The 18235-nt window shown below is 36.0% G+C and overlaps 1 pseudogene; it reads right to left on the bottom strand.

The window, feature by feature from the left end:
* Positions 1–16165: 16165 nt before the first annotated feature.
* On the bottom strand, positions 16166–16475 carry LOC124975396 (U6 snRNA-associated Sm-like protein LSm5; annotated as a pseudogene).
* Between the last annotated feature and the right edge of the window lie 1760 nt (positions 16476–18235).

Raw genomic sequence — 18235 nt, forward strand, 5'->3', positions numbered from 1 at the left:
AGATATCAGGCACATTTGCCTAAGAATATCTCTTTTGTAGATATTAGTCTTTATTCTAGTGGGCTAATACAAGCGTACATCTTAAGTTACATTTAACTATTATTTCTTTTAAATGCCCAAGAATAGCTATATTTTGGTTTTATCTGTTTTGCTAGGTGTTTAATATCAAGATGGTCAACGTGACCTGCTCCTGTCTGTTAAAAAGTCAGCTGAGTTCCTAGAGGGATCACTCATAGAGAATGTGAGAGCCTTAGCTTTAGTGCTGTCCATTAGTCAGGGTCTCCTCGATGAGGTGGTTTCCCTTGAAGGCACCAGGGATGTCTCCCTTTTTCCTTGACCCTCCTCTGCAGCAGGTGCACTGATTGCCTTTTCATCCTCTAGTGGCCTCAAGAATCTCCTTGTTCAGGAGGTTGTGTGACCCACCCAGAGTTGCAAAGCTCCTTGTTCCCTGGGTTCAGATCAACTTTGAGGGCAAGACCCAAATATGGATTTTTCTTGACCTCTGCATTTAATCTCAATCTCCAAATTTGATATTAACCATCAAGCAAGCCAGTCTCACCAGTCATAAAGTAAGACTACTGGGATTTAACTTCAATGTCTATAACTTTACAGTTATTTATCCCCTTTTATCTAATTGGAGTCTACATTATCTGTCCTATAGGTGATGGCTTTTCAAGTTAATCTATGGTGTACTTCTGCAAAATATCAGGCAACAGTTAGAGTTTACCAGGAAAATACAAATTGGAATCACCAGCAGTAAAACATTCAGTTTGTGCAATAGGTATCTTGAATTGTGGCTGAGTTATTAATTATATCCCCTGTTTGAGATCACAGTAATCTTTACAACAAACATCAAACTTTTGAACACAACTTTAAATGAGTTAAAGTCTGACTTACTTTGGAGCCATTCTAACATGCAGCAGGGTTGTGAGGCAGAGCCTTATCTCAGGTAAGGCGGGGCTTTTCCTGAAGCTATTTTTTTCCTCTTTTGCCATGACCAGCATGACCAAATTTTCAAGTTCAGTGAGGGACAAAGTAGTACTAGAAAATAAAGGTTTATAAACACAGATTTGAAAATTAAATTGAGAAGAGAAGGAGCTCTGTTCTCTGATGGAAATGCAGATCTAAAGAGTTATGTCAGCAATCTTTATTTATATATGCCTTCTTATTAGGTTAAAGACTATGTAAGCAATATTCTTTGTTTTCAGGAAAGTTACAGAGACACTGACATTAACATAACTTTTTTTTTCAGAGCTGCAAAGTGCAATTTTAGGAGCTCTGTGTATCTCTCAAGGAAGACCACTGTCCAAAGTCATGAGGTCAGAGACCCCAATCTCAATCACTGTTGTCCCATTTTTGCTACTGCACATTACACTCTTTCTTAAATGTCATTTTAAGAAGTTTACATATATTGACTCCTGAGCCTATATGAACATTAGTTAACAATTTAACATATCTAAAACATGAATCAAAGAGAGACTGAGAGAGCTTTTAATTTCCTTTTGTGTGGCAAAGTGGCAAAATGCTTCAATGTTTCACGATATTAACCTTTAAACAAATCAGGCTCTCACTAATTTTTAGAAACACATTTACATTTAAATTTCTTTTATCTCAATGTAACAAATTTTACATATATCCTATTGATGACAGGTCCTATAATAGAACATTAAATGATGAATTTAAAATTACCATTACAGACAAGTTTAATTTGGAGAATAGCAGCTTGATAAATTTTCTGCTTTAAAGACTTGTATACCTGGAAAATATGAACACATTTAATATACAAAGAATAATGTTTTTAAGTATGTTACTCCATGGAATAACTTTATAAATTAATCAGATGACTCTGAGAAACATATTTGAGTAATCCCATACATGTCGACTCTAATTCACTCATCTTATTGTAAAAAAACCAAGATATCAGATAAGTGTGCCAACAGTATTTGCCGTCTCTTTCCTGTGGAAGAAAAGTCCTAGAAAAATTGATGTTAGAAATTTTATAAACATCAACATTTAATGAGTTTGACCACCTAGAGACTTGTGAGTTAATTTTAAAGACATTTTGTTTCTGTTAGTTTACCTAATTTAAATTGAACTTTTGAAATCATGTGAATTAAAAGTATTTGGATCCATTTTTTAAATTTCAATTTTTATGCACACTTATATTTAACACAAAAGCAAAGGCCTTGCAATGCTTATCTCCATTGCAATGTAACAGATGTTCAAAAATAACTCTAGAGTTGATAAAAAGAACTGATCAAAAATCATTAACCTAGGTGTGTAGGATAAAAATTGTGAGCTCAAAAACATACCATTTAAGAAAAACAAGAGTCCTAGAAGAAAAATGATAATGGCCATTAATTATAGCATGAGAAAATGGGAAAGAGAAGGGCAGAGAGAAGAGGAAAAGGGAGAGATATAGTGTTGTGTTGCAACCCAGGAGAAATTAAAATGTACACATTTTTTTCCCTTGGGTTTGAGACTGATCGCCCACTGCAACTTCCTCCATTTACATTTCAGTGTAAGCCTTGACTAAGATCTGAAAGGGGCTAACAGGTTCTAGCAGAAGCTTGAGGCCTAGGGCATTTTAACCCTTTTTCCTGGTTAGTAATCAATTTGGATGCAGAAAATTGTGAAACATTATCTCCCACTACATGTGGGGAAGGGACTGCTATATCATACTCCTTACTGGGACATGCCACTGATGATTTGGCTGGTTACTCCCTACACACAGGCATATGTGGGACCTTGTGGCAGGAGGACTAGGTGGGCTGGGCCAGGGAATGGAAAGCAGAAACAGCTGAGGCGAACTTGGAGGAGGAGGAGGAGGGGGAGGATGAGGGATTAAGAGGGGGAGAAGAAGGAGGCATTTGAGTTTGCAGGAAGAGCCAAGAAGCAAGAAGGGAGAGATTTGAAGATAAGAAATCCCTTTCTATCTGCCCTCTTTCTCACAGAAGCTGTGTGCCATTACAGAAAGGAATTTTGATGGCTTTGTATTTAATTGGGTTTGAGTTGGTGTCCTCTATTTTGTACCATTGATCTACCTGTCAATTTTGGTACCAATATCATGCCATTTTTGTTACTATTGCTTTCTATGTGATTTGCTGAAATTTAGTTGAGAATTTTGCATCAATGTTCATTAAGGATATTGATCTGAAATTTTCTTTCCTCCATGTGTCTCTGTATGGTTTAGGAATCACGGTGATATTGGCTTCATAGAATGAGTTTGGGAGGGTTCCCTCCTCTTCTATTTCATGGAATACTTTGAGGAGTATTGGAATAAGCTTTTCTTTAAAGGTTTTGTAGAACTTGGCTGAAAACCCATCTGGTCCTGGACTTTTCTTTGTTGGTAGACTTTTGATGACTTCTTCTATTTCATTACTTGAAATTGATTTATTTAAGTTGTGTATGTCCCCCTGGTTCAGATTAGGTAATTCATATGTCTCTAGAAACTTGTTGATGTCTTTGAGGTTTTCTGTTTTGTTGGAGTATAGATTTTCAAAATAGCTTCTAAGTATGTTTTGTATTTCACTCGTGTCTGTAGTGATATTTCCTTGTTCATTCTGAATTTTAGTAATTTGCATTTTCTCTCTCTTTCTCTTTGTTAGTGTGGCTATGGATTTATCAATTTTGTTTATTTTTTTCAAAGAACCAACTCTTTATTTTTTAATTTTTTCGAATTTTTCTTTTGTTTCAATTTTGTTGATTTCAGCTCTGATTTTAAATATTTCCTGTCTTCTACTACATTTGGTGTTGCTCTGTTGTTCTTTTTCTAGGGCTTTGAGTCAGAGTGTCAGGTCATTTATTTGTTGATTTTTTCTTCATTTATTGAATGCACTCCATGAAAAAATTTTCCTCTAAGAACTGCTTTCATAGTGTCCCAGAGATTTTGATGTGTTTTTTCTTTGTTCTCATTTACCTGTAACAATTTTTTAATTTCCTTCCTGATATCTTCTGTTATCAATTCATCATACAATAGCATGTTATTTAATCTCCAGGTGTTGGAGTAGATTCTGTTTTTTACTCTGTCATTTATTTCTAATTTAAATCCAGTATGATCTGATAGAATACAAGGTACTACCTCTATCTTCTTGTAATTGCTCACAGTAGCTTTGTGGCATAAAATATGGTCTATTTTAGAGAAGGATCCATGTGCTGCTGAGAAGAAAGTGTATATGTTCTCTTTGAATGCTATATTCTCTAAATGTCCATTAAGTCTAAATTATTGATTGTGTTTTTGAGATCTATGGTTTCTTTTTTCAATTTTTGTTTGGAGGATCTGTCCAGTGGCAAGAGAGGTGTGTTAATATCACCTAGTATTTTTGTTTTGTGGTCTATTTGATTCATAGGATTGAGAAGGATTTGTTTGACACACATGGATGAGTCACTCTTTGTTCATAGATATTTATGATTGTTATGCCTTGCTGGTTTATGCTTCCCTTAAGCAGTATGTAATGTTCTTCTTTATCCCTTCTGACTAGTTTTGGCTTGATGTCCACATTATCTGAAATGAGGGTGGATACTCCAGCTTTTTTGCTGTTTTTGTGTGCATGGTATGTTTTTCCCATCCTTTCACCTTTAGTTTGTGGGTATCTCTTTCTATAAGATGAGTCTCTTGCAGGCAACAAATTGTTGGAACCTTTTTTTTAATCCAATCAGCCAGTCTATGTCTTTTGATTGATGAGTTCAGGCCATTAACATTCAGGGTTATTAGTGAGATATGATTTGTATTTCTGGTCATTTGGCTCATTTTTTTTGATATGACTTGATTTCTCATTTATTTGGCTGTTCCTTTGGAGTAGTTTCTCCCTTTGCTGATGTGCATCGTTGTTTTTCATCTCCCCCTCATTGAACATTTTGCTGATACTGTTCTGTAGTGCTGGCTTTCTTTTTGTAAATTCTTTTAGCTTTTGTTTATCATGGAAGGATTTTATTTTGTCATCAAATCTGAATGTAAGATTTGCTGGGTATAAGATTCTTGGTTTGATTCATTTTCTTTCATAACTTGAAAAATGTTGTTCCAGGCCCTTCTAGCTTTTAGGGTCTGGATTGAAAAATCTGCTGATATCCATATTTGTTCCCCCTTAATGTAAATTGATTCTTTTTTCTCACAGCCTTTAAAATTCTGTCTTTATTTTGTATGTTATGTATTTTCATAGTAATATGCCTTGGTGTGAGTCTATTGTAATTTTCTGTATTTGGAGACCTATAAACCTCTTGTACTTGATTTTCCATTTCACTCTCGGATTTGGGAAATTTTCTGATATTATTTCATTGAATAGATTGCTCATTCCATTGGTTTATTTCTCTGTGCCTTCCTCAATCCCGATAATTCTTAAATTTGGCCTTTTCATGATATGCCATAGTTCTTGTAGATTCTGTTCATATTTTCTTATGGTCTTCTCTGTTTGGTTAACTTTGTTTTCAAGATTAATTATTTTTTCTTCAATATCTTAGGTTCTGTCTTCCAGGTGTTCTATCCTATTGGTTATGTCTGTCATGATCTTTTCTTTTTCATTAGGAATTCTAGTAATTTGAGTTTTCTCTCTCATTCTCTTCATTAGTTTGGGTTTATCAATTTTGTTTACTTTTTCAAAGAACTTTTTGTTTTGTCAATATTTTGAATTGTTCCTCTGGTTTCAACTTCATTGATTTCAGCTCTGATTTTACTTATTTCCTGTCTTCTACTCTCTTTGGTGTTGATCTGTTATTCTTTTTCTAGGGCTTTGAGATGTAATGTTAGGGCATTTTGTTTTTGACTTTTTATTTTTTTAAGTTATGACCTGAATGCATTGAACTTTCCTCTCAGTACTGCTTTCAGAGTGCCCCAGAGATTTTTATATGTTGTGTTGTTGTTCTCATTTACCTCTAAGAATTTATTTTTTATTTCTTCCCTGATGTCTTCTGCTATCATTGCATCACTCAATAGCATATTATTGTCTCCAGGTGTAGCAGTATTTTTTGTTTTTTTATTTTATCACAGATTTCTAATTGCATTCTATTATGGTCTGATAGGATACAAGGTAGTATCTATATTTTTTCTTGTATTTACTAATGGCTTCTTTGTGGCATAGAATATGGTCTATTTTGCAGAAGGATCCATGAGTTGCTGAGAAGAAAGTATATTCACTGGATGATGGATGAAATAATTTATAAATGTCCATTAAGTGTGTATCATTGATTGTATTTTTTAGTCCAATAATATCTTTGCTCAGTTTTTTTGGAGGATCTATCCAGTGGTGAGAATGGTGTGTTAAGATCACACACTATTATTGTGTTTTGGTCTTTTTGATTGTTAAAATTGAGAAGGGTTTGTTTGATATACATAGATGCTTCATTTTTTGGAGCATAAATATTTAAAATTTTTATGTCTTTCTGTTTCATGCTTCCCATAAACAGTATCTAATGTCCTTCTTTATCCCTTCTGACTAACTTAGGTTTGAAGTCCAATTTATCTGATATGATGATGGACCCCTTCTTTTTTTCTGAGCCCATGTGCATGGTATGTTTCCCCCATCCTTTCACCTTTAGTCTGTGGATGTCTTTTTCTATGAGATGAGTCTCTTAAAGCAGTATATTTTTGGGTCTTTCTTTTTAATCCAATCTGCCAGTCTATCTCTTTTGATTATTGAGTTTAGGCCATTAGCATTCAGGGTTATTATTGTGATATGATTTGTATTCCTGGTCATTATGGCTTATTTTTGGTTTCTAACTTGATTTGCTTTCTCCTTTGATTAGCTTTCCCTTTAGTGTAGTTCCTCCCTTAGCTGATTTGTATCGTTTTTTACTTCCTCCTCATAAAATATTTTGCTGAGAATGTTCTGTAGTGCAGGCTTCCTATTTGTAAATTCTTTTAACTTGTGTCTACCATGGAAAGATTTTATTTCATCATCAAAACTGAAGGTTAGTTTTGCTAGGTAAAGGATTCTTGTTTGGCATCCATATTCTTTCAGAGCTTGAAATATATTGGTCCAGGCCCATGTAGCTTTTAGGGTTTGGGCTGAGAAATCTGAGATATCTGTATTCATTTTCCCATGTAAGTAATCGGATGCTTTTTTCTTGCAGCCTTTAAAATGCTATATTTATCTTGTATGTGAGTTATTTTTGTTATAATGTGTCTTGCTGTGTATCTGTTGTAAATAGTGCACCTGGTGTTCTGTAAGCCTCTTGTATTTGATTTTCCATTTTATTTTTCAGGTTTGGGAAATTTTCTGATATTATTTTATTGAACAGGTTTTCCATTCCTTTGGTTTGTATCTCTGTGTCTTCCTCAATCCCAATAATTCTTAAATTTGGCCTTTTCATGATATTCCATAATTCTTGGAGGTTCCGTTCATGACTTCTTAGCATCTCAGTTTGTTCAACTTTATTTTCAAGATTAAATATTTTGTCTTCATTTTCTGAGGTTCTGTCTTCCATGAGAACTATTTTGTTGGTGATGCTCTCTATTGAGTTTTTAATTTGGATTATTGTTTCTTTCATTTCAAATATTTCTTTTAGGATTCAAGATGGCAGACTAAAGGGAGGTTGCATTCCTTGTCACACTGTAACTACAGTTTCAAGCAGAGGATATCTACTTCTTGGTGAGGAAGTTTTTGCTGCTTATCAATCCCCTGCTGTTTACCCCATTTGTCTACTGTGATCACCTGCAGTTGGCCAGCATATCGATGCCTTTTTTGAGTGCAGATTGATCACTGTCAGGCACATATCATCTGCCATTTGGCTGCCTCTTGCCTGTCAATCGCCTACCTTTAGCCTACCCATCACTCACCACCCGAGGTTCACCTCCCTATCATCTGACAGCTGCCAGTAGACTGACCACAGACCACCAGTGGAGCGCCAGCTGCCAGCTCTTGCCTGGAATTTCTCTGTCATAGTACCTGCAGGTTTGATTACACGTGGCTCTGTCATTTTGAGACAACAGCCAGGCCCAGTAGGACCCCTGGCTGGACTGACTGAACCCAATCTCCAGGATACCTCAGTCTGACTGATCACTCCCTGGCTATAGTCCTCACATTGACTGACAGCTCCCTGCTGCCAGGACCCCCAGACAAACTGAGTGCATCCTCTAGGACCCCTGCCTGAGCAACCGCACACTGCCTCCAGTACCTCCAGCCCACCACATCCACACCCAAGCTGCAGTTCCTCATTTGCCAACACATTGGAACCCAGAGCGGCCATCTTGGATAATCCTTTTCTTATCCCTTTAACAGTTGTATCATACATCCCTCTGCATCCTCTTTCTCCTCCATTAGAAACTGCACACCTTATTGCAAATCTGTTTGTTATACTGAAGATAGTATTTGAACTCATTCTATTATGACAATATTGTTATTGTCCTCATAGGGACTCTTTGGTCTAGGATTGCATAGTGTCTGAATTGGGGACTGCTAATATTGATCTTCCCATAAAGACAAGGTTTTCTAAACCTATAGGGCCACTGTAAGCCTATAGGGGGAAATCTGCAATACCCCAGATCTTCACTGCTAGAGGGGGAAGATACATGAACAACATGAAAAAATAAGGGAAGAAAATAATCCAAAAAATATAGATTCTATATTAATAGAATTCAATGACAATATGTTAGAAGAAATGTCAGAGAAGGACTTCAGATTATACATGATTAACATGATTTGTGAAGCAAAGGATGAGATAAGAGAGCAAATGCAGGCAATGAATGAAACTACTAACATGCAGTTGAAAGAGAAACTCCAGAAAGCAAAACATCATTTCAACAAAGAGATATAGATTCTTAAAAAAAAAAAAAAAAAAAAAAAAAAACAGGTGGAAATCCTTGAAATGAAGGAAACAATAAACCAAATAAAAAACTCAATGGAAAGCATAACCAAAGGACTAGACCACTTAGAAGACAGACAATGAAGACAAATATTTAATCTTGAAAATAAAGTTGCCCAGAGAAAATGGTAAGGAATCAAGAACCGAATCTCCAAGAATCTTAGGATATCATAAAAAGATCAAATTTAAGAATTATTGCGATTGAGGAAGGGACAGAGATACAAACCAAAGGAATGAACAATCTATTCAATGAAATAATATCAGAAAATTTCCCAAACCTGAAGAAGGAAATACAAAATCAAATACAAGATGCTTACAGAACACCAAATGCACAAAATCACAACAGATCCACACCAAGACACATTATAATGAAAATGCCTAACATTCAAAATAAAATAGGAATTAGCAATCCATGAGAGAAAAGTATCAGATTACATATAGTGGGAACAAATACAGATAGCAGTAGACTTCTCAACCCAGACTCTAAAAGCTAGAAGGGTCTGGAACAACGTATTTCAAGCTCAGAAAGAACATGGTTGCCAACCAAGAATCTTATACCCAGGAAAACTAACCTTCAGATTTGAAGATGAAATAAAGTCATTGAATGATTAAAAAAAAAAAAGCTAAAAGAATTTACAAATAGAAAGCCTGCGCTATAGAATGTTCTCAAGAAAATATTCTATGCAGACGAAATGAAAAACGACAATGGAGGTCAGCAAAGGGAGGAACTACCTTAGAGAAAAACCACTCCAAGGAAAAACCAAGCCAACTTTAAAACCAAAATAAGCCCAAATGACTGGGAATACAAATCATATCTCAATAATAACTCTGATTGTTAATGGCCGAAACTCATCAATCAAAAGACATAGACTGGCAGAATGGATTAAAAACAAAGACCCAACAATATGATGCCTGCAAGTGACTCATCTCATAAAAAAAGACACCCACAGACTAAAGGTGAAAGGATGGGAAAAAACCTACCATACTATGGACTCAGTTAAAAAGTGGGTTTCCATCCTTATATCAGATAAAGTGAACTTCAAGCCAAAGTTAGCCAGAAGAGATAAAGAAGGATATTTCATACTGTTTAAGGAAAGCATAAATCAGGAAGACAATGATAGGATATATTTATAACCCAAACAATTGTGCATGCCTGTATATCAAACAAATCCTTCTCAATTTCAGGAATCAAATAGACCAAAACACAATAATTCTGGGTGACTATACCACACCGCTCTCACCACTAGATAGATCTTCCAAACAAAATCCAACCAAAGAAACCATAGAACTCAATAACACAATCAATAACCTAGACTTAATAGACATATATAGAATATTCCATCTATCAACAAGTGTATTAACTTTCTTCTCAGCAGCACTTGGAACCTTCCCAAAAATAGACCATGTGTTATGCCACAAAGCAGCCCTTAGGAAATGCAAAAAAAAAGAAAGGGATACTACTTTGTGTTCTATCAGATCATAATGGACTGAGAGTAGAAATCAATGACAAAAGAAAAAAGAGAAATTACTCCAACACCTGAAGACTCAATAATATGCTATTGAATGAAACATGGATAACAGCAAACATCAGGGAGGGGATAAAAAAATTCTTAGAGGTCAATGAGAATGATGATACAACATATCAAAATCTCTGGGACATTACAAAAGCAGTACTAAGAGGAAAATTTATTGCATGGAACGCATTCCAGAAAAGAATGAAAAGTCAACAACTAAATGACCTAACATTACAGCTCAAAGTTCTAGAAAAAGAAGAACAGAATAACAGCAAAAGTAGTAGAACGGAGATCCAAGATGGTGGACTACAGGGTGACTGCATCTCCCTTCACTCTAGAAATCAGGATTCAAGAAAGGGAGGTATTGAGAGACTCAGACCAACATAGAGTGGTGGAGTGAGTCTCTCCCACTGGGTGAAGCTCGGCCTGGGCAGTAGGCCCAGACAATGGGCAGCTTCTAAGAGCAGGGCAGTGCAGCGAGAGTCTTCCCCAAGCAGCTCTGCTCCCTCGAGTGGCAGGCAAGATCCACAGCCATCTTCTTGGAGCAGGCCACCCAGTGAGAGCTTTTCAAAACAGAGCCAACCTCAAGCCCTGAACCCATAGGCAGTCCCTGGCCTACTGGCAGCATCTGGGACCAGGGAAGGAAAGTGAGAGGCTTTCTCCAGCAGATCAGCTCCATCTGGTGGTGGCAGGTCCTGTCTACAACAAGGTTCTCGGAGCAGGCCCACTAAGTGAGAGGATTTCCACCCAGAATCAGCCCTCAGACCTGAACCCAGTAGCGGGCTAGGAGCAGCTTTCTTTGGAAACACTGCATTATCAAGTTCCTCCAAGACTTCAAGCTAATGAAGGATGGGAGGTGATATACTGGAAATCTATAGGGACACTATAAGCCAATAGAGGAAATCTGCACTAACTCAGAGGCCCACTGACATCTGAACAATATGAGAAAACATGGGAAGAAAATGTACCAAGAAAACCTAGATACTATATCAATAAAACCCAATGACAGCACAGCAGAAGAAATTTCAGAAAGGGAGTTCAGAATGTACATAATTAAAACAATCAGGAAATCAAACAAGGAGATGAAAGAACAAATGCAGGCATTGAAGGAAGAGATGAAAGAGCAAATGCAGGCATTAAATGATCACACCATTCAACAGTTAAAAGAGAAAATATGGGAAGCAAAAGATCATTTCAATAAAGAGTTAGAGATACTGAAAAAAAATGAATTTTTTAAATGAACAAAACAATAAACCAAGTTAAAAACTCCATAGAAAGCATAACCAATAGGATGGAACACCTGGAAGACAGAACCTCAGACATTGAGGAAAATATATTTAATCTTGAAAACAAAGTTGACCAAACAGAGAAGATGGTAAGAAATCATGAACAGAATCTCCAAGAATTATGGGATATCATGGAAAGTCCAAATTTAAGAATTATTGGGATTGTGGAAGACTTAGAGAAACAAACCAAAGGAATGAACAATCTATTCAATGAAACAATATCAGAAAATTTCCCAAATCTGAAGATTGAAATGGAAAACCAGGTACAAGATGGTTATAGGACTCCAAATATACAAAATTAAAATAGACCCACACCAAAGCACATTATTATGAAAATACCTAACATACAAAATTAAGAAAGAATTCTAAAGGCCACGAGAGAAAAGAATAAATTACATTCAGGGGGAAACCAATAAGAATATCAGCAGATTTTTTAATCCAGACCCTAAAAGCTAGAAGGGCCAGGAACAACATTTACCAAGCCCTGAAAGAAAACAGATGTCAGCCAAGAATCTTAAACCCAGCAAATCTTACTTTCAGATTTGATGAAGAAATAAGATCCTTCCATGATAAATAAAAGCTAAAGGAATTTACAAAAAGAAAGCCGGCATTACAGAACATTCTCAGCAAAATATTCCATGAGGAAGAGATGAAAAACAATGATGCAAATCAGCAACAGGAGGAACTAGCCTAAAGGAATAGCCAAATAAAGGAGAAACCAAATCATGTCAAAAAGCAAAAATGAGTCAAATGACTGGGAATATAAATCATATCACAATAATAACTCTGAATGTTAATAGCCTGAACTCATCAATCAAAAGACATAGACTGGCTGATTGGATAAGAAAGAAAAATCCAACAATATGCTGCCTGCAAGAGACTCACCTCATACAAAGAGATACCAATAGACTAAAGGTAAAAGGATGGGAAAAAACATACCATGCACATGGACACAGTAAAACAGCTGGAGTATCCATCCTCATTTCAGATAATGTGAACTTTAGTCAGAAGGGATAAAGAAGGACAATACATACTGCTTAAGGGAAGCATAAATCAGCAAGACATAACAATCATAAATATCTACACCCCGAATATTGGCTTATCCATGTATGTCAAACAAATCCTTCTCCATTCCAGAAATAAAATAGACCACAACACAATAATACTAGGTGATTTTAACACACCTCTCTCACCACTGGATAGATCCTCCAAACAAAAACTGAAAAAAGAAACCATGTTTTTCAATAATACAATCAGCAATTTAGACTTAACGGACATATATAGAATATACCATCCAACAAAGAATGAATACACTTTCTTCTCAGCAGTACATGGATCCTTCTCTAAAATAGACCATATTTTATGCCACAAAGCTACTGTGAGCAAATACAAGAAAATAGAGATACTACCTTGTATTCTATCAGATCATACTGGATTGAAATTAGAAATAAAAAACAGAATAAAAAACAGACACTTCTCGAATACCTGGAGATTAAAAAATACGCTATTATATGATGAATGGATAACAGAAGACATCAGGAGGCAAATAAAAAAAAATTCTTAGAATTAAACAAGAATAAAGACACATTATATCAAAATATCTGGGACACTATGAAGGCAATATTTAGAGGAAGATTTATTTCATGGAGCACATTCAAAAAAAGAAGAAAAAATCAACAAATAAACGACTTAACCCTACAGCTCAAAGACCTAGAAAAAGAAGAGCAAACCAACAACAAAAGTAGTAGAAAACAGGAGATAGTTAATATTATAACTGAAATCAACGAAATTGAAACAAAAGAAACAATCAAAAAAATTAACAAAATAAAGAGTTGGTTCTTTGAAAAATAAAATTGATAAACCCTTAGCCACACTAACAAAGAGAAAGAGAGAGAAAATGCAAATTACTAAAATTGAGAATGAACAAGGGAATATTACTACAGACATGATTGAAATACAAAACATAATTAGAAGCTATTTTGAAAATCTATATTCCAACAAAACAGAAAACCTCAAAGACATCAACAAGTTTCTAGAGACATATGAATTACCTAATCTGAACCAGGAGGACATACACAACATAAATAAATCAATTACAAGCAATGAAATACAAGAAGTCATCAAAAGGCTACCAACAAAGAAAAGTGTGGGGCCAGATGTGTTCTCAGCCAAGTTCTACAAAACCTTTAAAGAAGAGCTCATTCCAATACTCCTCAAAGTATTCCATGAAATAGAAGAGGAGGGAACCCTCCCAAACTCATTCTATGAAGCCAATATCACCGTGATTCCTAAGCCAGACAGAGACACATGGAGGAAAGCAAATTTCAGATCATTATCCTTAATGAACATCGATGCAAAAATTCTCAACTAAATTTTAGCAAATCACATAGAAAAATATATTAGAAAGTTAGTGTGCCACAATCAAGTGGGTTTTCTCCCAGGGATGCAAGGTTGGTTCATCATCAGGAAATCAATAAATGTCATTCACCATATCAACGGACTTAAAGTTAAGAAGCACATGATTATTTCTATAGATGCAGAAAGAGCATTTGATAAAATACAGCATCCCTTCATGCTCAAAACACTGGAAAAAATAGGGATAGTGGGAAGATTCCTTAACCTTGTAAAGGCCATCTATGCTAAGCCCATGGCCAATATCATTCTAAATGGTGAAAAACTGAAAGCATTCCCCCTAAGAACTGAAACAAGGCAGGAATGCCCTCTTTCACCACTTCTATTCAATATCGTCCTTGAAACTCTAGCCAGAGCCATTAGGACCAAGGAAATTAAAGGGATAGGAATAGGAAAAGAAGAACTCAAAATATCCCTGTATGCTGATGACATGATTATGCATTTAGAGGAACCTGTAAATTCCACCAGAATATTTTTAGATCTCATAAGTGAATTCAGTAAAGTAGCAGGTTACAAGATCAAGGCTCATAAATCCAATGCATTATTATACATAAGTGATGCATCTTCAGAAAGAGATGTTAGGAGACCTACTCCATTCTCAATAGCATGGAAAAAATTAAATACTTGGGAATCAATCTCACAAAAGAGGTGTAAGACCTCTACAATGAAAACTACAGAACACTAAAAAAAGAAATTAAAGAAAACCTTAGAAGATGGAAAGATCTCCCATGTTCTTGCATAGGCAGAATTAATATTGTCCAAATTGCCATACTACTTAAAGTTCTATACAGATTCAATGCAATTATAATTAAAATCCCAATGATTTACCTTACAGAAATAGAGCAAGCAATTATGGAATTCATCTGGAAGAATAAAAAATCCAAAATAGCTTAAGAAATCCTCAGTAGAAAGAGTGAAGCAGGGGGTATTGCAATTATGGCATTTGTAGGCAAATGGATGAAATTGGAGAATATCATGCTAAGTGAGATAAGCCAATCTCAAAAAACTAAAGGACGAATGATCTCGCTGATAAGCGAATGAGGAAATATAATGGAGGGTGGGAGGTGTTAGCTTTAGGTTTAGGGTTAGGTTTAGGGTTAAGTTTAAGGAGGGTGGCAAGAATGGAGGAAGGAAGGACTGTATAGAGGGAAAAGAGTGGTGGGATTGGTGGGGGGAAAGCAAAAATAACAGAACAAATCAAACAACATTACTCTATGTAAATTTATGATTACACATATGGTATGCCTTGACTCCATGTACAAACAGAAACAACATGTATCCCATTTGTTTACAATTAAAAAACAAATGTTTATTTCTTAACTAATCAGTGCCAGTCTTCTGGATATATTTACTGCACACCCTGCCTTATGCAATCTGTTCTCACATTCTCCTCTCACTCTGTTTTCCAAATTCAATAGACTCTTTCCCCTCCTGGGCATGAATGGACCCCTTCAGAAAGTATTCTGCAGTTCCCTGAGGTCCTTCATTCTTTTAACCACTGCGGAGGTTGAGGTGGGGTGAGTTAGACTTCAATGTAACCACTTCTATTTTCAGATTTCATCCTTACAGAACTCAAGTCATGTCCCCATTTTTAAAAATTTATTGATGTATAATGATTGTACATATCTTTGGAACAGGATGTGATGATTCAATTCCTATATTAAGTATTTTATAAACAAATCAGGAGAATTAGCAGATCCATCGCCTCATGCATTTATCACTTCCTTGTGGTGAGAGCACTATCAATCCCCTCTTCCACTTTCTTGGAATATAAAAAACAAGTCTCTAGTGCTGTGGGAAAAGAGCTTGGATTACATGGGCTCACTGCACCACCCAAGGCACACCTGCTGTAATTCTGTGGTTTATGCAGGCTCCTGAGGCATTATTATGGAAATTTCTTTACTCATAGTTTCCTAAAAACAGTTGTTGGATGCTTTGACATTGTCAGCATATGAAATTTCTTTCTGTCTTCTTTTAAAACAAAAGAAACCTTTATTTTTGTCTTCAAAGAACAAAGACTTCTTTTTCCAAGATAATCATGATGAACTTTTAAAATGGGCATCTTGTACATCTTCAAAACTTTTCCTTTTAAGAGGCATCGTTGTTTAATAGGATCAAAGTTAAAAAAGTAAATTAAAAAATCTTTTTTTGCCACCATTATAAAGCATGATGAAATCTAGCATAGTCAGGGAAATCTATGCATACTTCAGGCCCTTCTCTAGAACCAGCACTATTATATTATTTTCACTCAGTAAAATCTGATCTGATTTTGTAATCCTCCTCCTGTCTGCTTTGACTTCAAACTCTGTGGCACCTTCTAGTACCATATGAACAGACTCATCAAATGCTAGACATATACCAACAATTTCACTGTCACTTTTTATCACAATGTAAATTCTTGATCTTATGCATTTGTCCACAAACTCTAGTAGAGGAGTTTTGAAGAGTTGGTGGTAGCATTAACCATCAAGGCGACTCAGGAAGTGTAGTAGATCATTCTTTATTGCCTCCTTGTGAGCTCTGCGTCCAGATTTAGGAATCTGGCTACATCATATGGGATAGAGAGGCTTAGGATTGGTCCTGAGCTGGTCCATCCAGGAATTCTCCAGGAAATAGTGTTGAGGCTCTGTGCTCACCTTGACCAGGGATTGAGGTGACCAAATCAGAAATATTAGGAGGAGGGTCTGATCAAAGGTTTATTCTTACCATTGTTTTTTCTAACTTTTATGTGACACAAATAAAATGCATATGCCAAGACAAATAAAACTAGGGAGAGGAACTTATGCTACTGGATAAAAGGGTTAATATTTATTTTCGCAAACTACAATTGGAAAGGGAAAATGGTAGGTGAGACTCTGGAAAGCAAAGGGTAAATGATGTATCTGGACCATGGTCTATTCATGGAGATGGACTGTAGTAAATGCTGTTGACATTGGAACAGTTTTGCAGTGAATTATCAACCTATCCACCTTTTTAAACCTCCATTCACATGATCAAATATTAGTATTTTGTTACTCGCAATGAATTAAGCATCCAGGCAGTAATAACTACAAGACAAGCAGACAATATTTCATGCATATTTCTCATGGATACTTGCCAAACCATTAAACGTAAATTCCAATCAACAGATCACAGGTGGGCAAATGGTTTGAGTGAGACAGTAAGTATTAGGATTTGTGTGCCACGCTGTCTCTGTGGCAAGGGCTCAACTCTGCCATTGTACCATAAATGCAGTTGTAGGAAATATACAAAGCAGTAGCTATGACCCAAGCAAACATCACCAAGAAAAACAAGCAGCAGGCTGGACATGGCCCAAAGACCATTTCCTGCAGTGTGCTCTAGTGTATAACCTAAAACGTGTGATTAGAATCATTTGCATGAAGTGATTCTAAGGGAGAGGACAACGATTCTTTTCTATCTTATTCCCCATTAAGTATCCATACTTGAAATAGAATAGTTGGAAAATGAAAACTTGGTAACTGGACTGTAGCCAATATAATGAATTCTGTATTTCAAAAGAGCTGGAAGAGAGAATTTTGGAATGGTGGATATGTATTATGGTGGATACACTAATTTCCCAATTAGCTGACTTGGTCAATACAATTTGATTACATGCATTGCCTGCCACACATATGTACAATTACTATGTGCCAATTAAAAACTCAAAAGACAATACAAAACAGAAAAGCACTTAGAATAGAGGAAGAAGTGTTGTGGGAAATAAAAAAGTCATGTAAGAGAGGAAAGGGAAAAAAACCTGATTTGTTCTCAAAGTATCAGTAGGATTAAGGGAGTTTTTCTAGAGTTTTGTTTTCTCATAACCCCTGTCTTATATTTCAGACAAATGAAAATACCAAATTTCTCAGATTCAGTAGAATTCCATCTCATGGGACTCTCAGAGGACCGAGAACTGCAGCCTGTTCTCTTTGGACTGTTCCTGTCCATGTACCTGTTCACCGTGCTTGGGAACGTGCTCATCATCCTGGCCATCACCTATGACCCCACCTCCACACCCCCATGTACAATTTCCTCTCCAAATTGTCCTTGGCTGACATCTACAACACATCCACTATAGTCCCTAAGATGCTGATGAACATCCAGGCACACTGTACATCCATCAGTTACTCAGGCTGCCTCACTCAAATCTACTTTGTCCTTGTTTTTGCAAGATTGTTAAATGGAATACTGATAACAATGGCCTATGATTGATTTGTGGTCATCTGTCAC

Source organism: Sciurus carolinensis, unplaced genomic scaffold (assembly GCF_902686445.1).
Source record: "Sciurus carolinensis unplaced genomic scaffold, mSciCar1.2, whole genome shotgun sequence".
Classification (NCBI taxonomy): Eukaryota; Metazoa; Chordata; class Mammalia; order Rodentia; family Sciuridae; genus Sciurus; species Sciurus carolinensis.